Source organism: Lagopus leucura, unplaced genomic scaffold (assembly GCF_019238085.1).
Source record: "Lagopus leucura isolate 7727_CA_CO unplaced genomic scaffold, USGS_WTPT01 Super-Scaffold_100001, whole genome shotgun sequence".
Lineage (NCBI taxonomy): Eukaryota > Metazoa > Chordata > Aves > Galliformes > Phasianidae > Lagopus > Lagopus leucura.
In genome coordinates this window covers 80,465,737-80,488,918 of record NW_024962262.1, presented here as the reverse complement: position 1 = coordinate 80,488,918, position 23,182 = coordinate 80,465,737, and the positions used below count along the sequence as shown (strand labels likewise).

The 23,182-nt window shown below is 37.8% G+C and overlaps 1 long non-coding RNA gene across 4 annotated transcripts in view; it reads left to right on the top strand.

The window, feature by feature from the left end:
- The first annotated feature begins 4,281 nt into the window (after nucleotides 1-4,281).
- The window catches only part of LOC122177299, a 321,677-nt gene continuing 302,776 nt past the window's right edge, over nucleotides 4,282-23,182 (top strand). For all 4 annotated transcript variants that reach the window (XR_006178042.1, XR_006178041.1, XR_006178039.1 and 1 more), the window contains exon 1: nucleotides 4,282-4,594. This is a non-coding gene — a long non-coding RNA (uncharacterized LOC122177299). The remainder of the gene's footprint in view (nucleotides 4,595-23,182) is intronic.

Here is a 23,182-nt window from a genome sequence, read left to right as displayed (position 1 = left end):
TTTTCTTGGAACAAAACTAGAGTAGATCATAGTGTCTGTGAATAATATGAAGTCTGATTAATCATATTGTAACACTTTATACTCTTACTTTTTTGTTTGGGTAGGCTAGTTGAATGTTGATCATTATGGGCTCTACCTTTAATACCTTAATCAAACTTGTTTCTGTTTTGTCCTTTTGCCTGAAGACTTCTGATGTTTAGAATTAACCTTGTTCTCAGTCCTTTTCCATTCTGTGTTGAGCTTTACACCTAATTAGAGGTAATTGTTTCCTTGTTCCTACAGCATCAGCCAAGCAAGCAGATCTTGGCTGCATGAGGGTCTCAGTCTCAGGAAAAATGTAGGTAAAACTTAGATAATTTAGTTTTTATCTCTATCTCTTTCATTGTTCTACAGCTGTGATAAATGTGCCTTAGATATGACTTTACTAATCTTGAAAATCTGTGTGTTGGAATGGTAGCCTGAATGTTACGGTGCTGTCACAAAGATTTTCACTAAGGATTATTTTTAACAGCTCAAACATGTTTTAAGATTTGTTCAGACTCTCTCCCTGTCTTTTTAATAATTTCAGTGATTTTCTGTCACATTTTCAAACTGTAGAGTTTTGAGAATGAATTCCAATCTGGGCCTCACACAAGGTATCTGAATGGGGTCCAATTGGTGTCTAAAGATAGAATGCAAAATTACATTAGTTAAGTTTGTAATTGTGAAGCAGGAGGGAGAACAGTTTATAAAGGCAGAGATTGGAGGAGAACTTTAAGTATCAGTGCATGGTGAATGAGATGCACAGCCTGCATTATCAATAGGAGCTGCATGTCTAATCCACCAGACTCAGAACGGAAGAAAATGTACCCTGGGATGTCAGGTGTTAAGGGGAAGAATGGGCCTCTCACGTTCTTTGCGCTTACAAGCCAGCTTGTAACCTTTTGACTCTCTCTCTTTCTCTTCTTGAGTTTTGTTTCCTGAAAGGAAAAGGGGCTGTGGGGGGAGGTAGGGAAAGGAGATTTAAAGAGTGGAAGATCTGTTTCAAAGTACTGAGTAGTGTAGCATATTTTCAGGCTTGCTTAAAGAAGCAGTTGCTTTTCATGTAGAGTTTAACACTATCAACATAGTAATCTTCACGTGCTCTGCTGTAGGTGACGTAACTGTTTTTTTATCTTTCTAACTAAAATGAATATAGTTTCACTTAAAAACTCAGTAGAGGAGTAAAGCTTGTTTTGAGAATTAATGTTACACAATGTTGCCTTTTATATTCATTATGTATTATGCAGGAAAAACAACTCCCCAAATAACATGAAATTTCTTCTGTTCTCCAAGGATCCCCTAATGTGGCATGGTCATATATTCTATCGATTGCACAAGAGTGATCATGTTGTACTCCGGGCCTGACGATCTGCATATGCGAAGGAAAGGTTTAATAATACTCTCACAATTGCCTCCTTGCTCTTTTTGAGTTAGTAAGTGTAGAAAATATCCTGGTGCAAGGAGGAAGATGTATGTACCCTAGGTGAGTGCTTACTGGTTAGAATAAAAGAAAATGTAACGTATACAGGAAAAAGTTAATAGTGTCTAATTAACGTAGGTCTCCAAACTTCATGACTTTTGAGGAGAAAGGGCAGGAAGCGGAAAAATATGCCAAAAGCTACCTTATCTGTCCTTGAAATCGTCTCTTCTGCAACGATTCCATACTGGACTGTAAAAATGGAAACAATAAGGTGATGTTTGTTTTCATTAATTAAAGAGAGTCTTTCTCATAGAAGAGTGTCCTGAGAATCCTAAAGGAATTTTATATATTTCTGGCTAGCATGATGGATTTAAGAACTGTCCTCCTCCTAACTTTTAGTTGTTATTCATTCATGGTTATTTTGAAATGGCTCATGTTGCCTTGGCTTAGCTGTAATGTGGCAGCAATGGAGTAGAGCCAATAGAGGGGTAGTTTTACAGCCATCAATCAGGAAAAGGAAGAGCCCTTAGCCAGGGACTCAGCTGTGCCAGGAGGAGCCATTATTCTATTATTATTTCCAGTGTGGAGGCATTGTTTTAAGTTACATTAAAAACATCCTTTAAATGTCTTTATTTCTGTTGTAAATTTTCCACATCAACTTTTCCCAAAGAAAGGTGTGTGAATCTGTAACATATAAGGTAATTGAGTGCTTGAGGTCTACCTTGCTTTACAAGTTATGCACTGAAGGGAAACCTCAAATTAAAGGTAATTCCTCAACTTATAGAGCATGGAGGACCACTGGACAAACGTGGCAAGAGTTCTTGATTTCATAACACTTGCTCAGAATAGCACTCTGGACAGCCTTCCTTACTATCTTTTTCTTCTGTTAAGGACTCTAAACTCTAAGCAGCTAAAGGAGAGAGGATGAAGTCTATACTGTTATTCATATGCATGGATTTGCATTATCTCCTGGAGGTTGTGTTTATTGAAACCCACAATGGATTTGAATGTTAGAAGATTTGATGTGGTAGCTTTCTTGTTTTCAATTACTCTGTCCTGTACAGTAAATGTTATATATTCTATACTGCTTTAATTTCACTTTGTAGAGCATGTGTTGTGAACTATTATTGTAAAGCTCTCTATACTGAATATTATCAGTACTTTTTAATAAATAATGTTTGAGGAGACAAAAGCCTTCCATCTGTAAAGCCAGTGGCACTTGGTTTAAATGCATAATAGTGAAATAATGTGTCCCAAGTCATTAGAACATTTTGAGACACAAAAGGGAACAGAACCCAAATATCATAAATCCCTGTCCAGTGTCTTAATCTATCTATTTTTCCATTCAAAATATAAGTTTCCATGATTATTATTTGTACTGCCAGAGCTTTCCAGGGATTTAAAGGTGACCTAATTTATTAAATGCTGTCTTATGTGCAAGACAGAAGCAAAATCCTTACCTCAGGGCACTTATTCAGTGGCCCTGATCCTGCAATCTGATCTCTGGAATGAACGTCTGAACTAACACAAGCCATGCTGCCTGTTCAGAGAGTTCGACTGGAGTTTTAATGGAGGAGAGACATGTAGAGTGCAAGTTGTCTACAATATCCTCAGTGAATTTCAGTATATTACCATTACTTCCCTCTTTTATTATGTGTTTCCCTGTGTCCTCTCCGAGCTTTTGAGCAGCTGTTCTTGTTACCTTAAGCACAGAGAGAAGTTTGGTGTGAATTGTTTTTTCCAGCTCTGTGTGAGCCTTGATCTGTGGCACTACTTAAAGATGCTTTGCGATGTACCTTGAGATTAAAGTGCATCGCCCCTGCAGTGCATTGATCTTGTCTGGCCCAGAAAGGGGTTGTCATAGATCTGCTTTTGAAATCAGGACTCCCTCATGGGTTTTTCCAAGGCATCATCTCCATGTCATTGGGTTGGCAGGATATGAAGCTGAGGGTCTTTTTGAAGTTTTCCCTTGCACCAAGGGGTGTATGCTTGTCATGTGGCAGCTGTGCTAAGTTACACCCTCTTCTCCCTGCGTTCTATGCAGGGTGACTTAGTGCAGTATTTAAATATGCCAGGTCTATTTTTTTTTTCTTTTTAAACTCTATTGTTGATTTGCTATGTTGGAGTACTAAAACGAAGAGTAGAATCTAGTGCTTCTAACTCATTTCTTGGAGAGAAATAAAATGCACACGAACTAATTAAACTATCCTACAAAACTCTATCCCCTTGCAGCTACAGACAATAGTCTTATTTTAGGAAACACAATCATGTACTTCATTAGATATCACTTTCGCCAATATTATTTAGCTCTTCATAACTGCAAGGCAAACAGCCTTTAAGGTTGTTTCTGTTTCTCACATTTCAGTCTCTTTTTTTGAAAAGTAAAAAAAAAAAAAAAAAAAAGTAAATTTCCTCCATCAAATGACTCATTATTGGAAAAGCAGAGTAACATTTCACTATTCAAAGCTCTTCTTCCTGCAAAACTGTGGTACGTGGAAAATGTTTTGCAACTTTCAAAGTTTATTTGATTTTGAACGCTTTTGGTTATGTAAGTTTTAATAAGTAGCTTTGGTGTACCCCTAAAGGCACACCCCACACACTTATGTTGTGTGACCTAGGGTCACAAGTAATGGCTGCAAGCTAATTGATTGAGAAAGGCTTGTCTGACTGGGCCCCTTTGAGTCCTCCCTTTACATTCCTAAATTTCTGTAAAGAAGGCACTGGCAGCTTTGCCTGTTGAGAGGAGGGGTTGGGGTAAAGGGAGGAAGTTTCTCCGTTTCTGATTATGCGCAGAGTTTCCTTGTACCGAGCTTATGTTCTCCACCCACTACTTAGTAAGAACTCCTTAACAACTTAAAGCTTTATCCCTCTGAGTACCAGAAAAGTGATTTGAGTAGTTATTGAGCAGGGAGAATGAACTGCTTGCTCCGGGCAGGGAGGAAGCTTATGGAAATGATATTAGACCTTCAGCAAAGTGCACAGCTGCATCATACAGAAGCCGAGACTCAAATTGACAGGCAAATAAGCCAGATCACGGAAGGGGCCTCTGTGTGGCAGCTCTGAGCTCCCAAGTGTTGGACAACTAGGCAAAAAGTGCACTGGAACAGGGCAGAAAATATCACACTAACTTCAGGCAACTGTTGCATTTTCATGGTGAGTCCAGATTTGAAATGTTGTTTGAAATGTAGCTGTTTCTGTTGTTTCTAAAATCCCTTCCGTTCTACCACAGCTATCCTTTTGCAAAGTTCATTGTGTTACAGATTATTTGTCCGGATGTGCACTGCAGTTCTGAGTGGTGCAGAAATGCACAGGGATGGTCCTTTCCTTGCTGGTTGCTCTCTGTTTTTCCTTTGCTTGCTCCAGGAATCAGGTCCCATTCTCTAAAGCATGCTGTACAGCTTACGATTTGCAAAGAAAGAGTTTTTGCAACCAGCCCTCGGTGTGTGGCTGCATATAGGTGAATAAGTGTCCGGAATTTCTGTGCAGTTTTCTGCAGTTTGAGCTTTGCGGCACCTCTGCATTGCTCCGTATTTCGCTGCCTTATCTTGAGAATGTATGGCACGGTCACTATGAAAAGAGCTTTGTGTTTGAATTCCTGGTGAGTCGAAGGGTCAGGGCCTATGAGTTATCTGCCTGCCAGCAAGAGTCATTGCTGTGTCCCTTTATTTTTCAAGCTAAAATAGAAAAAACATGTGTCCTCACCCCTTTTATATAAACGCATTTTGAATTCAGGTTTTACATGCTGTTTGTGTGTGCTTTGTTCTTTTGACAAACGGGGTTTTGAAGAGAAGCCAGTTCTATCCTTTCCATATTTATTCTGTTTTCTCAACTTTTCTTACTGCTTTTTTTGCATTCCTTTGTTGTGATGCACATAAATTTTTCTTAAAATAACATTCAGTGATTCTGATTTCTGCTATGAAGAGACAAAGGTTTTATAGTTGCACACTTGTCTCCAAAAATACCAGGGAAGTATCTAAATTTTAGGTAGGTTACAAAGCTATGAAGAAGATAAGGCTTTCATAACTTTTGTCTCTCTTAAGGAGGGAAACAGAATACTCCTGGATAAGTTCTAGTGTAGTGGTAATAAATCTGATCTGAGTTATTATGTTGTTCCAGTCACTGTGTTCTTTTGAAAAAGCTGCTTTATTAGCACAGCAATAGAATTATACATGTTGACAGTAACATTAGAAATCAGTTTGCAAAAGCTGTTGAGTGGGTGAAATTTAGAGCCATAATTCTTCAAAGCATGTCAAAGTTGCTCTGTATATGATGTTTAAGATGCCTGTGATTTAGAGGAGAAATGAATCTAAGTGTTTTTTCCTTCAGCAGAAGTGTAATTCTGCACAAAGTGATCTTTGTTATATCTTTACTCAAATAGTCTTCTTTTCAGAAGGTAAATAATCTCAGTCAGGAGTTTTCACAGGAAAATTCTCACAACATTATGTTATTTGGAGCTAAAGGAAAAGTGCTCATTTGATAGGATAATTCTACCAATCAGCATAAGTTGCTCAGACGAAGCCTCCACTGATGGTATGTTCCTAGTTGTTTCTTGACCTGTCTTTCTAAGTTTGTTAGTTCATCTAAATATTACGATTAGCAGAATATCTTTTCTTTTTTCTTTTTTTAAACAATAGATAAATGCATAAGGGGCTTTAGATCTGCACTGACCTAATGTTGCAGTCTCTCTCAAGTGCGGAAGTTCATATCGTTCATCTCCTGTGTTCATTTGCCAGTCTGAGATCTGGAGTTTGCATGTAGTTTTTGCATTTCTTTCTTTTTTTTTTTTTTTTTTTTTTTTTTTTTTTTTTTTTTTTTTTTAATGAAAAAAAGAAAAAGAGTGAAAACTGTTTCAAAGAAATGCTAAGCATTATAGGATAGAAGGTGGTGCTGCAAGGTGATCTTAATAGATTTCGTGCTGCTTCTTTTTGTTAATTGGATTCCTGTGTATTTTGACTTGGACTAAACCTTGGACTTTCTACAAGAAAGCCTTGGTCACATTCTCAGTGCAACTAAAGATATACTTTTCTTCTAAGAGTTTCAGGGTCCACCTTGCAGGAAAGAAATGCATCCTCTTCTGCAACATAAATATATGCCACTTGCTGAAGTTCTCTTTACACACTGAAGGTCTGACAGTAAATGAAACTGTGAGGAGCCAATCTCCTTCATGCTGTGGTGCCCTGGAGCACAGAGGAACCTCTCACAAGGTGCAGGGGAATCAGGGCTGTGGGGACTCAGGGCAGCCCCATCCCTGTGGGCACACAGGCAGGGGACCTGCCTTCCCTGTGCTGCAGGGTTTCCATTGGCAAAGAGAGGTACCAGTGGTGTTGTGAAACCTGATGAGAGGATTATGAAACATTTCTTTGTGCTCTGATGAACAGCTTGATGAAGGGTAAAGAGATTAATGAGGAAGAGAAGAATTTACTGATGATTTTTTGCTTATGTTTATCATTAAGAGAAGAATATCACTCCCAGTAACTGTGTTTTATGATTCATGGAAATCCCTGTAGTAATGATGGGAGTGATAATTGATGATAGTGTTCCTACTGGCCATCTGAGTTGAAGTTTTCACAGAGGACCAATGCAATATATCAAGGTTTCCAGTAAGTTTAAACATCATTAGGATGTCTTGAAATACTACATTTGCACCTGGATAAAGGGAAAGAATCATTAGTTCAAACTAAAATAATTATTTTTTCTAACATTGGTTAGAGGAAAAAAAAAATTTTTTGAAAGCATTAAACACAATTATTGTATAGCTGTCATTTATTTGAAAAAATTTTATTTAGCAACTTCAGTCTTTAGTCAAGGAGAAACTAAATTTATTCTGTGAATTGCACAGCAAAGTGATTTTGGAGGTTCACTTCTTAGGATTATTCTGGTTTAGGAAAGTAGTGCATAGAAGAAGTAAAAGTTATTTACATGTTTTACATTTTCAACATGTTTCATTGGCATCAATATACTATACAGACATGGTGCCTAAAGGTATCTTTACTGTCACGTGAGAAAAAAGATGGAAATTCAGGACTAAAAGTTGATTTTTCTGTCAGAGAGAATAACTAGTTTATGGTTTAAGGCCAAGACAATGTCTATTCTAGGAGATAAAGGAAAATTGACAGGAACAAGAGAATTGCAGCTTTGATTTTCTGTGAGTCACAATATTGATAGAGTTACTCTAATGATAATTAGAGTTATAACCCCATGTTATAACTGAGCAATTTTGAAAGAACTCATTAAAAACTAAAGGAGAAAAGAGGAAAAGAAAGTTTAATCTGAGCACATTTTGAAGTTCTTTTGTGACTAAAATTAGTTAGGTCTCAAACCTCTTTATCTTCAAGCTTTATCAAGGATCCATATATCTGTCTAAAATAGAAAAAGTAACTTGAGAATTGTCAGTATCAGATTTTGGAGTTCATTGAGGGAACAAGAAAGGATGTTTCAGGGGAAAGAGAAGGTATATACATGCTGTCCATGAAACACAGAGAGACGACTTGATCTTCACAATACCCAAGTTGACTTTCTGTCCTGCAGCAAATTTAAAGTATCAGCAGAAGACTGACCCAAGAAGTGGTGGTGATGGTGAAAGTGAAAGAGGAACATACAGTGAGAAAGATATTTTACTGTTAAAGATAATCAAGTAATTATAATATGTGGACGGATGGATAAAGAGAACAAATACAACTGGAATTTGAGGACAGGGCAACAGTAGGGGAGGTGGGACATTAAGGGGAAAAATCAAGATCTAAACATAGAAGGAACGTGGCATGAGAGGAAAAATCCACTCTATCTAAAATATCAGTCACTGATGAGCCTGTGCTTTGGGAGTTGTGCACAGTTCTTTAATGTAAGTATTTTAATTGTGCAAGCTCTTGAATTGGTCCTGTTTCAAACTGCACGTATTAAATGGTGTTAAATGAAGAAGGTAAATGGATGGCCCTATCTTGGGGGGCTTGTGCCTTTGCTGTCAGTAGTTTTCATTCTTTCCAAAAAGCAGCAGCAGTGACAACCTACCAAGAATATTTGGCAGAGCTGGCCAAAGGAACTGCTGTGCTTTATTGCTGCCACTTCTCTCAATCTTCTGTCTCTTTAATGTTATGCATCCTCTCAGAGTCCTCTGCAAATATTTTCTCTGGTTTTGGTGTGTAAAGCAAAAACTGTGCAATTTGAAAGTTAATGCTAAATAAAAAGTAGGACTTTCCAAATTATTTCCCTTTATTTTTTTTTTTTTCCTCTTTTACAATCTATTCCCAGTTTCTGGGAAACAAGATATATGGCAGGATCTGGTAAGTTAATCATCTTTTAGGTTGCATCAAACCATTTCCTTTCAATTGCCGTGCCATTTTTGGAATGTATTTTTTGTCCTGAGATTTTACATTTTATAGTCACAAAACACAGGTGATTTTTTTAATTTTTTTTTTTTTTTGTTAAAGGAAATATGTTAAGATTATTTTAAGCAGCAGAAGTGGGAATAAATTATACTTTTCCTGTGAAATGTGAAGTAAACAAAATAAACTCAATGAAAGGCTTTGAACAACAATTTCTGAAATAAATCAATAGGTATTTTGTGGACTTCTTTTTCTTAGGGCTTGAGATTTATTAAATAAAAAAAAAAAAAGGAAGTAGATTGAAATTATTTTATATTGAAGATGTTAAATTATAGCTATTTATAATGTGCCTTTTGGCAGTGTTAGGCAGTACGCTGACAGGTTTTACTTGCTCTGAGGACCATACAACAAATTAGGCTTTGCATATGCATAGCGTACTGAGTGTCCTGTCCTAAGAGCTTGACCTGTGCACATCTCCAGGTTTAACTTAGCTGAATGCTGAGGAAGCCCTGGAAGTAAGATTGCCATTTTGGAACGCCTCACATGGAGATGGAGTCAGCCCCCTCTTCAACTTCCAAATTCTCCGAGTGTTATTAATAACCAAATTTGATGTAGTTTATTCATTTTAATGCTGCTGTTGGCTCTGTTTACTGAAAGTGTTTCAGTAGTGAAATCAAAACAGAACTTGAGAATCGTGGTCAATTTTTACTGGAGATGTTTTTCTAAGCAGGAGGAAATGCCACTTTGAAGTGTTTGGAGTGAGTACGGCTTGAGTTTTATATAGGTGCTGCTATAAGTACGCATGTGATTCACAATACAAGTAGATGCTTGTTTTCAAGAAGCTTTTCTAGACTTGAATTATGACAGGAGTATGCTGTACTAACTCTGTACTAAATTACAGATGTGCTTTTAGTTATATTTCCCCCCTCTTTTGCTTCTTACACCTCATTGCAGTAATTCAACAACATCTCACCCAACATTATGACTGTGACTGGCTGGTAGGCACAGCTGAGCTAACTGACCAGCTGGCTGTTCCCAGGCAGGTCAGGTAGCAGTGACTTCGTCCTTGCTTACCTTCTACTCACTCCACTGTATTTAACAACCTTTTGTTCTTATAGCATGGTGCCAAATACTGCTCCACTACACAATATATCAACATTGTTTGATTTTTGATAGGTCATGGGGATTAAGACTTCAGTCATATTAGAAATTTCTTTTTAATATCATACTTAATTTTGTGTATTGAATCCACTAGACTTTTGCCTAAATTCTAGCTGAAACTGTACCTTCAAAAGCACTTCTTTCTAGAGAGAGAAAAAAAAAGTGTGTCTATGAGCAAAAGAATAAAAATACATGATTATCTTTAGTTAAATACATACTTCTTAGGGAGAAGTGTATTTAATTAAACTTGACTGATAATGCTATGTTTGATAATTATATTTTACGTCAAATGGTATTTTTACTAGAAAAATAATTTTTGTTCCTCAGTGTCATGGTTTTATGATTTTTGTTTTGGATATTATTGGATGTTTGTTCTGGTTATTGGTATTCCACATACAACATCATCTAGTGCACTGGGAGTTGAAGAGTTATTGCTCCAGTTCTGGGTACCTGTCCCAGAAGAGACGAACTACATACCCCAGAGGACTTTGCATTCAGAGAGGAGATAAAGCCCCTGGCAATGTCACAAGACCAGGCTCTCCTCCCTGCTGCTCATCCCGACTGCGCACAACATGACCAACATGAGATATGTATATGTAGTTGTACATAAACCCTTTTTTTCTTTCCCAGGTAGGGGAATTTGTTCTTAAGAAAGTCCACTCCCGTATTGTTGGAAATAGCTTTCAACTTCAGACGCGAATTTAATTGAAAGCCTTGGTTTCAATTTAAGTCTTTGAAAATGTAGCCCTTGTACAGATTAGAAACAGAAATGCAGTGAGCAGTGTCTTAGACGCTGCACCCATCTTGGTCATTCTGGACTTACTCTTGAGTTTAGTGCAGCATTATGAAATTTAAAAAATTAATCCACATTTGCTTTTAGAAATCACAAGCCATCTTCTGATTTCTTTGTAGCCTTGGGAATATCACTTTACACATGTGATTTCTTACTGCTTAAATATATTTTTTAAAACTTTTAAAAATAATGTGTTCTTTCATAGTTCCAGCTATGTGAATTTGATAGCTAATGTATAGAGCTTTTTGTTTACTTTGTTTTCTAAATATGCAATTTTCTGTTTTGCATGTATAATTACTTGCATCTGCTTGGGTGTGTTTGGAGGTGTTTATCACTATGTCTAAGAAGGAGGAAATAAGAGTCCTGTATTTTGGGATGCTAAGTACAGTGTGGGTCACAGTGAAATGTTAGGTTCCTGCCATATTGAAGATGAGGTCACTTGTCACAGTTCCTAAGAATGGATTTATACGTGCCTCATCTTTGAATCTATATAAGCAAGCGAAACAAAACAACACAAAAACCCTTGGCTATTTCATAGACCTTGTGAACTTTCACATTTTCAATAGTATTATTATTAAATGTTTGTTGTTATTCTTATTTTCTAAGGAAGTGAGACTGGTGAGGCCTCACTTCGAGTACTGTGTTCAGTTTTGGGCACCTCAGTACAGAAAGGTCATTGAGGTGCTGGAGCAGGTCCAAAGAAGGGCAACAAGGCTTGTGAAGGGCTTGGAGAATATGCCTTATGAGACGCAACTGAAGGAACTGAGGCTGTTTAGTCTGGGGAAAAGGAGGCTGAGGGGAGACCTTATTGCTCTTTTCCAATATCTGAATGGTGATTGCAGCGAGAGCAGGGTTGGTGTCTTCTCACTGGAGACAGGTGACAGCATGAGGGGAGCTGGCCTTAAGTTGCACCAGGGTAAGTTTAGGTTGGATATCAGGAAAATCTTCTTCACAGAATGGGTGGTTAAGCACTGGAATAGGCTCTCCAGGGAGGTGTTTAGCGGAGGGTTGTTTGTTAGGGTAGTATGGTTAGGTCGTGGTTGGACCTTGATGATCTTTAAGGTCTTTTCCAACCTGAGCAACGCTATGATTCTGTGATCTCTGATGGTTTGAGAGTTCCCCCTTTCCTTTTCCTCCTGTGTGGATTTCAAGCACTTTTGTCTCTCTCAGTCAAGTTAGAAATGTAGAATTTTCAGTGACTATGTTTTATAAAAATATGTGGCTCTATGAAGGGACAAAACCCAAATCAGTGCCAATTTTGAAGAAAAGGCAAGCAGAACATAGCTGTTAGACATTCTGTTTGGCAGTAGCTCAGTGGCCAAACAAGATGTGCATAGTTCCAGACTAGTCACAGCACAGTTTGCTCCTGCCTGGCGATACAGTAATAGGCGATCTGGGCATGTGCAGTGAGAAGAAAAAAGTTACAGAGGAGTTACAGAGCAAATAGCTTAAAACTGTAAGAAAACAGATTTCATTCAATCTGCTGCTTACAGGGCAACTTAAATTTGTGACTGCAAAGGACTGAATGCTGGGTCTTAAAAAAGATGCAAATTGCTTGCTATAGGCAAACAAGAACATCTTGTTTGTCATTTTTTCCTGCTTACTGAGCATTTTATTCTGTATGGAAAAGTTCATATACGATTACATTGATCACATGTTGTACTGAAGTGGTCATGTGAGGTTCTTACTAATCTGTATGAAATACCTGGCTGCAATATAAGCAATAAGATGGGGATGATAAGTTACTAAGTAATAAAACTTAAGTTGGAGGAAACATACTTTTTCTAACAGGGATTTTATCTAGAATTTGGTTATTTTCCTAGTTCTGTTGAAGTCTGCACAAAAAAGCTTAGGTGGAGACAAAAGCCTGATTTTAAAGTAGCTTCAGTTTTTTTATGTGTTTCCATGTATAATTCCTATGCATCTTATTTACTTTCTTCTGTCAACTTCTCTGAAGATGAGAATGATACTGTTAAAAATGCTAATGCTTGCCTATTCTTTTTAAGTGATATTTGTAGTACTCAGTGGAAAGGAATGCCTCTAACCTTTTGTGAGTTAATTTAATTAAATGGATAGTTTTCTAAAATGTTGGATCTAATGTCTAAGATCATTGTCCTTTTCCTAATATCATTGTAGATAAGGGAGAACACCCATTAATGTTTATTACTATGCTTTTGTTTTATAAAATGAATGAATGCCAGATAATGATCATCAGCAAAGTTTACTTATTAGCAAAAAATAGTAATCTGAGATGTGAATATCAGTTGTCATTTATAGACTGTTTTGGAAAAGTACTGAATCTAAGTATCCTCATGGGTATTTTTCAGGATAAGAGTGGAACCACTAACAACAGGAAACTTTTAACGATTCGTGTCACTCTGCAGGCAGAAGTCCATTCAACAATAAATTCTGTGTGAAATTTTTAGCTGTATATGAAAAGTTGTTAGAGATGAGGATAAGCTGTCTACTTTGAAATGCTAAATGACAGAAGGAAACATACTTTTTTTTTTTTTTTTTTTTAAGCAAATGGAAGTGAAATGTTGAAATCCTGAGATTCAGCAATACTGCAGGTTCAGGTTTATTCAATATAGTTAGTCAGAAGATTTTTTTTTATTTCTTTATTTATTTATTCCCTTTTTGCCTTCTAGTCCCTCTGCTTCTTATTCACTTCAAGTGATCTGCATTGCAGATGTGATCCTTAAGGCTGTCTTAAGGACTTCATTTTTAAAGAGTTGTGCTTGTGATGTGATGTGAGTTCTTTGTGGAAGGTGTTATACACCTCATAGTTCTATGTGAGAGCTTTGGTTTGAGGTAGGAACCAATTTTACAGGAGCATCATTGCCCAACACTCACTCTACTATGGACCCCAGTACAAAGGAAAGAAAAAATAGAAATGAAAGCAAAATAACCACTTCAGCTGATCATGCAAAAGACACTTTAAAGTAATGATAATCTGAAGGAACAATAGTGTAAGAGCTAAAATTCAAACTTCTATTTGGAAGACAGAAAATGGAACTTAGATGTTTTGAAGTGAGAGTTAGCCATGTGCTCATTGTATTTTGCTAGGGATAAGCACTTCAAAGTGAGGGTGCATTTTCATAGTGTGGTGTGATGGCAGGGATTAATGCAAGCAGTCAGACTTTGAAAAGCACTTGGTTCACTCAAATATACAAATAAATAGTATATAAAACTTGTTTTTAAGTTGCTGTTTGTGGAAGGAATGTGTTTTGTGCCCATTGAGTGCAAAAATGGTTGCTGCATAGGTGTGTGAGACATCTCAAAACCTCCTGTGCTCAAGCTTAATGCCAGGAAGAAAGAACTCTGGCTCTTAGCACTGTTCTCTAATACCTGCATGTCATAAAAATTCAGTGCTTAGGATGCACTCCTCTTTAGGTCAGTAAGAGTTTCAGGGAATTTCTCAGAGCACTCTTCCATTCTTTTAGGAGGAATTCAGAAAAGAAGGCTACTGCTAAAGTGGTATCTGAAAGTCTTTCTGTTGCTTCTTTCCGTGAATTTCTGAACACTCTTTTTGGTAGATATACCATAGGGCTTCTCTGAAAGAACAGATTCTTCAGCATATGCAATAACAAATTATTGCTTCCAGACAAGGATTTTTTTGTCTCTTCAGGGCTCTCCCATTTCATGTCTGTTCAGAATCCAGGGACCAGGCCAGTAGAGTGCTTCTTCTTTTAGCAGCATGTTGTGATGTTAGAACTTCCTGCAAAATTATGTGTTTCATATGGTTTTTATACTTTAATCACATTTTTTTAAAGTACTTCCAGATGCAGACTTATATTCAGTTACAGTTTAGTGTATGCTCTTGTGCACTGATAAGCTGGCAAGGCCACCATGTAACACCCCTTAAATCAGTATGTGATTTTCTGTTGACTTCCAAGAGTAAGATTTGGGCTGTGGAATTTTATTGTTGGTATGGTCAGTGGATCCAAGTTGCCTTCTTTTTCAGTGATGCTCAGTAACAGAGCAGTAGTTTCAAGAGTTACAGTAGTTTAGTAATCTGAAGAGTTCTATTGAAAGAGAAAAAGCTTTTCCTTTTCCATGCTCTTCCATGAAACAGATATATTCTTCTGCTTCAGTTAATTGTTTTCAAAGGCAGGTAGAGCAGCATCCGAACAGAGAGGTTGGACAGCCACGTGGGTATATGCTTAAAGCTCACTTATTTTTGTGCAGGAAATGCTACTGCATGCACAGCAAGACAAACATATTCTGAATTTAATCCTCACACAAATGCACTGCAGGTGCTAATGCAGGAGGTAAAATACTTTTTTGTATGTTCCTTTTTTCCCCTCTTCTGCCTGGGAAATTCATGTCTGCTCTTGGCATCCCAGTAGAGGCCCTGCTGCTTTCCCACTAGGCAGTCCTGACAGGTAATGCCCCTAAAGGGAAGAAGGCCATAGGAAGGGAATGAGGTGAGGTGAGCTTTGCACACACACACAGTAAATGGCTGGAAGTGCACACAAGGCAGATGAATGTCACTTTGGTTTTGTGTAAGTCACTGCTATGGTTCACCCATTTTCCCTTCCTGAATAGGAGTCGCTGATAAAAGCAGTGACTAACAGGTCACCTGTTGCTAAATATGTTCCAGTAGGAACTGAAGTAGCCATGTATAGAAAGATGAAAAAGAAGGCAGATCATTAAGTGGGAGTGTGGGAGGCAGATGAAGGTGCTTATTTCATTGCACAGAATCTATCTTGAAAGTCTCCTGGCTTAGGGCTCAGGGGGTTCCACTGGGAATTTGGTGTCTTAGAAGAGGAAAGGTGTGGAATAGTTATGTGATAGTCATAGAGTAATTTCCTGGACAAACTGGAGACTTTGAACAGACAGACGTTCTCAGCTCATAAGCAGGAAAAGCAAGCCCTTGGAAGCTTGTCACAGAGGTAAAATTGGAGCATGGTGTAAAGGCTTGAGGAGTGGAAGCTAGAAAAATGTGTATCACCCATATGTATTCATAGTTTGTGATAATCTGGGAGAACTGGGTAGAGATTATTGGTGAAGTCTGTGCTCGTCATGCCGTTCAGGGACATTTGCTGGTAATTCAAGGAAAATCTCCAAAGAAGAGATTGTGTGAGAGATGCGCAGGAATGTTCATGATTTATCTGAATTGCTTCAAATATAGTTAGATAAACTCAGTCTTAAATTTAGAGGACATGTGATGCTAGAGTTTTACGAATAGCAAATTTTATTTGATTCACTCTGGACATCACAAATATTGATGAACTGGAAGTGTTTGTGCCAATACTTTTGCCATGCAGTGTCTGAGGAAAAACCTGTACAACAGAAATGTACTCTGTAATAAATCAAGTAACAGTTTCAATTCAGATCACAGCCCTGTGGGTAGATTCCATATAAAGCAGTTTTATCCCTCTTAGAAGAGAGTTGCTAGATTAACTCTGTAAAGAGGAGAAATAACAGAAGCCTGGTAATTAAACATGTTAATTAAAAAAATTTGGAAGGAAAATATTTGCTGCAACAAGATTGAAGCATTTACAGTCTTTTAAGTTAGTCTCACATTAGCCTTTGTGCACTGTTGGCATTTAAATTAAAACCATTACTTTTCCATAAATAGAGAAGTTGGTTTTGATGAAGGCAGAATTTTTGATGAATACAGCTTCTATTTGAAATAGCTGACTGCATCTATAATGCAACTCCTTTGAAAAGTATCCTGCTGACATACTGTTGATGACAATAAAGCTAAATATAAGTACAGAGAAATGTCTGGAAATGTGTGCATGCATATATATATATGTATGTATATATATATATATAAAACAGGATTGGAATTAATTGGGAAGCTCAGTTTATCTAATTCAAATTCAAATGCAGTTCTATGTTCCCTTTCCCATGAGTCTGCTCAAACAGATCTATTTACAGTCCTTTGACAGTGTAGATGATAAACATAGCCCGCTGCACCATGTATGTACAAGCGCCAGTATGATCAGAATACAAATGCAACACTGATGCAGTACACATGCTTGAAGACCTAGATACAAGTGCTGAGAATGGATGTCTGGGACATGGTGGAGCAGAAATCTAAAATTTTCAGAAGAAGATATTATTTTTGAAATATTGCTATTTCTTGCAAGTATGTCTTGGTGTCTTCATTTCACACTGCCTTCCTCTAAAAAAACAAACAATTTCTACTGCCTTTTATTATATAACTATTCGTGTAACTGAGATTAGAATGGCTTTGATCTATTGAATTGAACCTGCAGTACCTGTTTTTAAAATTCTACAGCAAGCAATTAAAGCTGGTTTGCTTACATATATGTTTAAATTGGAAGTTCCATCAAAGTACTTCCATCAGGAAAGGAACCACTGCTGGATGGAACTTTTTTTAAGATATTTTGTGTTAAAATAACAAAGACAAAATCTACAAGTCTGAATCCATTACTGACGATACTTTTCTTATGTGTGTTAAGAGGAACTTACGAAGTCCCTCTGTTACTGCTTTTCAGTCAGTTGTAGTTGCTTGCAAGATCCATTAGAGGTTCTATTTTCAAATAATTTTTTTCAATATTCTGCTTTCACTGCTGTACTTACAAATGTACTCTTAATCTCATTGTATATTCATAAGGAACATGAGTTTTATTCTGGAGTATGATGTCTCTGGTGGAATCCATATAGTAGCTACTATTTTACACTGAGAAAGCAAGTATTTACAGCTTCTAATCTTACATATTGTTAAGCATGTTAACGTTTTCTATGCTTCTAAAATTGGGAAAAAAATGTATAACTTGAGACAAAGAAGTTTTGCTTACATTTTATTTTCTTTATCTTTTAATCCCAGTAGTAATCACTTTCTAAATCTGAAATACTTAAGCTAATAAGTAATGCAATTTTTTGCAAACCTTTTATTTATTGTAGCAAATGACTAAATGTCCTCTGAATTAACATCACCTCAGGTGGACAGCATGTATTGTACATGTATGTGTGTGTGTATGTATATATATATATATATATATATAAATATAAATTATAATATAATTTATATATATAAAATCCCCTCAGAAAGTCGTCTGATTTACCTGGCCTTTTCTAGCTGAAGGTAGGCAAACACATGATAAACAGAACAGAAATGATGGAGCAGAATATGATAATCAGCAATTTCATCAATAAATAGACCTCAGTGTAAGTATCTGTTGATATTTGTACATTCTGCAAAGTAGCAGTGCTTCTGCTCCTTTGTTACTTTAAGTTACTGAAATGAACTAGTTAATTGTAGGCCATTTTATCCATAAAGTTGATTTGCATCTTCAAGAAGGTTTAGGAGCTGGAGGTTCAGACGCTGTCATGGTCAGGCAGAGAAGTAGAGCACAGCCGGAGAGTGTCCTAGGCTTGGATCTGGCAAAGAAAGTAAGCAGCAGCTGTAAATTTGAAGTGTCCAGGATCTGACAGTGAAGATTTAGCTGTGGAGAAAACCTGAAGTTGGGAACAAGCTTATGAAGATTTAACTTTGTGGCAGCTGATACAGTCTTGATTTAAAAGGGTCAAGGACAGAGAGCCTGTTACAAATTACTGTTCTCTGAGTAACTGCGTCATACATCTGGTGTGAACTTGTCTTCTGGAGCTTGCCTGTTACTCATACGATCCTCCCAAACTCTTTTAGACAGTCAGACATCATTTTTATAGGACAGATGGAATAGCATTAAAAAGTTTGTTCAATCCTTTATTTCTGAGGCTTTATACAGTTTATTGAATTCACGAGTTTCTTGACTTGTACGCTCCTGAAATCAATACAGCCTTCTAACACTAGATGCCTACATTCCACATTAAGTGTACATTGTTAATCCAAGCTCTGTAGTCTTATTCAGGGATCTTCCATGCAAGCCTCCAGGGATGCATTTTTCCCTTGGCCCTGACAGCATGTCAGGAGCTCATATTCAGCAGTCACGTCCATTCTTACCGCCAGCTCTCTTTAAGAATTGTTGCCCCCAGCAAAAACTCTCTCATTCTGCCAAGAGGACCCTGCTATCTTGTTTAATTTATAGGTATGTAAACTGGCTCTCAGTGTAAAGTGACTTGCCTAGAAGGCTCACAGTAGTGGAGCCTGGGAGGAACCATCAAACTCTTAAATACCATTCTGTGTCCTTGCCAATGGACTATTCCTTTACTTACCCTGTAATTTATGCTCCATATGACTGGATGTTTTCTGGGTTTCCCTGCTTGGGCTGAGCCTATGTGTGCTCTTTCTTTTGGATTTCATATAATCATAGAATCCTTACAGTTGGAGGGGACTTTTAAAGGTCATCTAGTCCAACTCCCCTGCAAAGAATAAAGACATGCACAGCTCAATCAGGTTGCCCAGGGGTTGATCCAGCCTTGCCTTCAAAGTCTCCAGGGATGCAAGGCATCAATCACACCTCTAGGCAACCTGTTCCAGTGCCTCACCATCCCCATTTAAAAGACTTTTTCCTTATGTCCAAACTAAATCTATCCTCTTTAAGCTTGAAGCCTTTGTTCTGTCACCACAGAACCTGCTAAAGAGTCTGCCCCTTTCTTTCTTGTAGCTCCCCTTTAGATACTGAAAGGCTACTATTAGGTCATCTTGGAGCTTTCCCTTCTCCAGGTTGAACAGACTCAGCTCTTTAAGCCTGTTCTTGTAGGAGAGGTGTTCATTTCCTTGGATCATTTTTGTGGCCCTCTGGATCTGCTCCAACAGGTCTGTATCTCCCCTGTGCTGGGGTCTCAGCATCTGGACGCAGTACTCCAGGTGAGGCTTCACCAGTGCAGTGTGGAGCTGCAGGATCACTTTCCTTGACCTGCTGGCCCTTCTTTTGATGCAGCCCAGGATAGAGTTGGCATTCTGGGCTGTGAGGGCACATTGCTGGCTCGTGTCTAGCTTCACATCCACCAGTATCCCCAGGACTTTTTTTGCAGTACATTTCATCCAATTCTTCTAATGAATAGATTTTACTTTGTAGAGTACAAAGTGATAATGCTACTTTTAAACGTGCTTATTCTTACTATTACTACAAAAACTTATTGATAGGATTATTTCCTGTAATTGTGTGAGGGATAAAATATTAATTCCCAAGTATGTTGCAAAATGACTTGGGTCTTCTGGTGAACAAAAAGCTGAACATGAGCCAGCAGTGTGCACTTGCAGTCCAGAAGGCCAACAGTATCCTGGTCTGCATCAGAAGAGGGGTAGCCAGCAGGGAGAGGAAGGTGATTGTCCCCTTCTTTCTGCCCTAATAAGGCCCCACTTGGAGGTACTGAGCACAAGGATGTGGATCTGTTGGAGCAGCAGCCCTGGATCATAGGGCTGGAGTGCGTCCTCTATGAAATAAAAAGTTTGAGGGATCTGTGCTTGTTCAGCCTGGAGAAGAGAAGGCTCTAGGGAGACCTCTTTGCAGCCTTTCAGTACTTAAAGAAAGCTTATAAACAGGAGGGAGACCAACTTTTCACACATTGCCTTAATTACAGAGGTTATCAAATTTTATATAAAAATAAAAGTGATTTCCACAGAAAGATGAACAAACAAGTTAGCAGGTATTCTTAGCAGGTATTCTACTGTTCTTCTGCCCTAAAAAGAGGGAAGACCCATATTCTAATCTTCATTGTCATTTTCTCTGGAAATCCTTTGCTAAAGCAATTATAAGTTACACAGATCATAGGTCTCTGGTCAAATATGTGCCCAGCCTTGCTTAATCAGCCACATGCCTAGGTGGTTCAGCATGGTGCTGTCAGCCAGGGCTACCTTCTTCATGTGTCTGTTTTTGCCTTCTTGTGTCTATTTTTGAGTTAAAAAGCAGGTGCTAGCCACCTATGCAGGTGTAAGTGCATCAGAAACACTTAGGGGGGTTGAAATGACAACTTACTTGATGAAAGCAGAACACAGAACTGAGAGACTGGAGGGACATTTGTAGTCAATACAAAGTCATTGGCTCTTCCGAGGCTTGTGGTACATTTTACACTACTGAAAGGGCTAAGTTTTCAAAGTCGTGAATATGTTCTCTAGTTTATGCATTAAGCTACGTAAAAGACAACCTCAACTATTTTTATGCTTTTGAATTTTGTTTTGTTTTTTCATCTTCTATATATAAGTCCTTATGAAATTAGAAAAACAATCTTTGTCTAGCTTAGGTAAATAAAAAAGATTGGCTTGTCTTTAAGTGATTGATTACTTTTAAATTACTGTGAAAGCTCATTTAAACAGGTTAATGCAAGCAACAAAGTAAGCAAAGCTACTCCTTTTCTCCCCTCTGTTAGGGATAGCTTTAACATATTTGGCATACAGTTGTGGTGTGGAGATAAAGATAACACGCTTCTATCGCACTCCTGAAGCAACACACAGTTATTGTGAATGGAGTCTAAGTGGAATGCGTAATGAAGTTTTACAGGTTTTCCTTTTAGGTATATTGATTTTGGTTGTAACCTCCATGAAGCTCTAAAGTTCTATATGTTTTATAATGTTTTCTTCTTTCTTTTCTTTCATCTTTTGACCTTTTGGGAGGAAAGTGAATGACAATGTTAGCATCTCTATCTGTGAAGAGAGAGAAAACTATGATACTTAAAGAAATTTTTGTGATTTACAATCAGGAATTTCTGTAGCTTTAACAGCTGAGGAGATCAACCAATTTTAGCAGGGAATTCTGTAAATGTTCACAGAGAGGCTGGGTTGCTTTTAGTGTATTATGAATTATTGAGAACAAGCAGTATAGTTTAATGCTAAGCATTCAAGATGCTCAGCTAAAGATTCTTTTGAGGATGCTCACACACAAGGTAGGTGCACCTTGGAAAGTCTGCATCTGAGATACTGTTAGGAATTAGAAAGATAACAGGGAGTTAGGAGCAGAGGAGGCCTCAACTCCTCTGCATACTGGGTTTCACTAAAAGACTTTGCTTTTAAAACTGCTCATCCATCTCCTCCCTGGAGTTTATTATAGAATAGTAAGTGTTCATACTAGAATGTCTATCAGGAAGGACCTAACTCCATAGCACAGCCTTTGTAGGGAGCTGTCAGACAAATCTATTCATACAACCTTGATAGCACTGTTCATGTTTTGTAACTGAGATTTGCGGCTATGGAATAATTTATGCTGCTGAAAGTAATCTGTATTATAATCTATCCTTACCTGTAAAGATAGCACTGTTACTATTTTATAAAAAGTGTTCTATGTTATATTTTCTGAGTCTCTGTGTCTGTGACTCCTGCTGTAATGCCAAGGAAGTAACAGAAGTAGGCCAACCTAGAGACCTCATCTTATGAAAGCAAATTTTACATTGCTGGTCCTTGATATCTTTGGAGAAGAACTGTCTGACAAATCTAACTCAATATAAAATATACAGTAGTGCCAATAATCAGAAATGAAGGGGAGGTAAAGCAGCTGAGACTGAGGTGAAAATCAATATAGCAGGTTAGCCTCACTACAGAAGAAGAAACCTTTCTATGCTTTGTACTTTCTTTCTTCTAAAAAATTCTCAGTACTACTTGCCCCCAGTCTATACCAGGTTTCTCTTTTGTTAGTCTTCCTCTTGTTTATTGGATAACACAGGTACTTAGTGATATTTTATTGGAACTTATCTCATTTGGTCATTTCTGCCTGTTCTCCACTGCTGAGAGCCTGCAGTATCTTTCCTGAACAGAGATACAACCACTCAGAACATTTGTATTGCTTCCATCTTTCCTTGTTGCTGCAATGGCAAGCTTAGATGCCTGCTGTGGAAGCAGATACATAGGTCATGGTTTGCCAGAACTCAGCCCAAAACTCAGAAAAGACTTTATCAAAGCAAAAGAAAAATAAAGCTGTCTCTACGATCTGCAATTCGTGCTGGCCTCCCAGAGGCATGTGATATCTTGAGCCCTTCAGCTTGCCAAAGAGCAATTGGACACAGCATGAGGATTTTGAAAAATGAATAAATATTTGGGGAGTGCAGGAGTGGAATGAACGTTCTTTACTATGTAAGTTGTTTAAAAGACAGAGTTTGTTGCCAGAACTGTTTTCAGGTCAGTCAGATACCCAATGAGGAGTCCACGGTACCTGCATTTGTGTTCTGTAATTCTGGCTGCAGTCCTAGATCCATTACAGATATTTGGTATACAGATATTTCTACAAATTACTGGTATAAATTTCAAGCTGTCATGCTGTTTAGCAGAAAAGTTTTTAGTAATATGTTTGTGAAAGCCTAGGAAACCAATGAAAGTTAGCATCAAAAATCTCAAATCTTGATGGTTTGGCTTAGTGTATAGTCCCAGGGTTTTGGTTCATATTCATGGGGCTGGTCCATTGCAGTGGACTGTGCCAGAGATGTGACAGCTGTCAATAACAAACTGACAGTTCAGATCAAATCATCCTTGAATATGCTGTATTAAGGGTCAGTTTGTTTGAACCTCTGAGCTTCATGTTTGCTTCATATGTCTGAAATCAAACTAGGGATTTGGCACTAGAATTTTATTACATCTTTATGAAAACAGCTGCATTATGCTGAGAGCTCATCAAGATC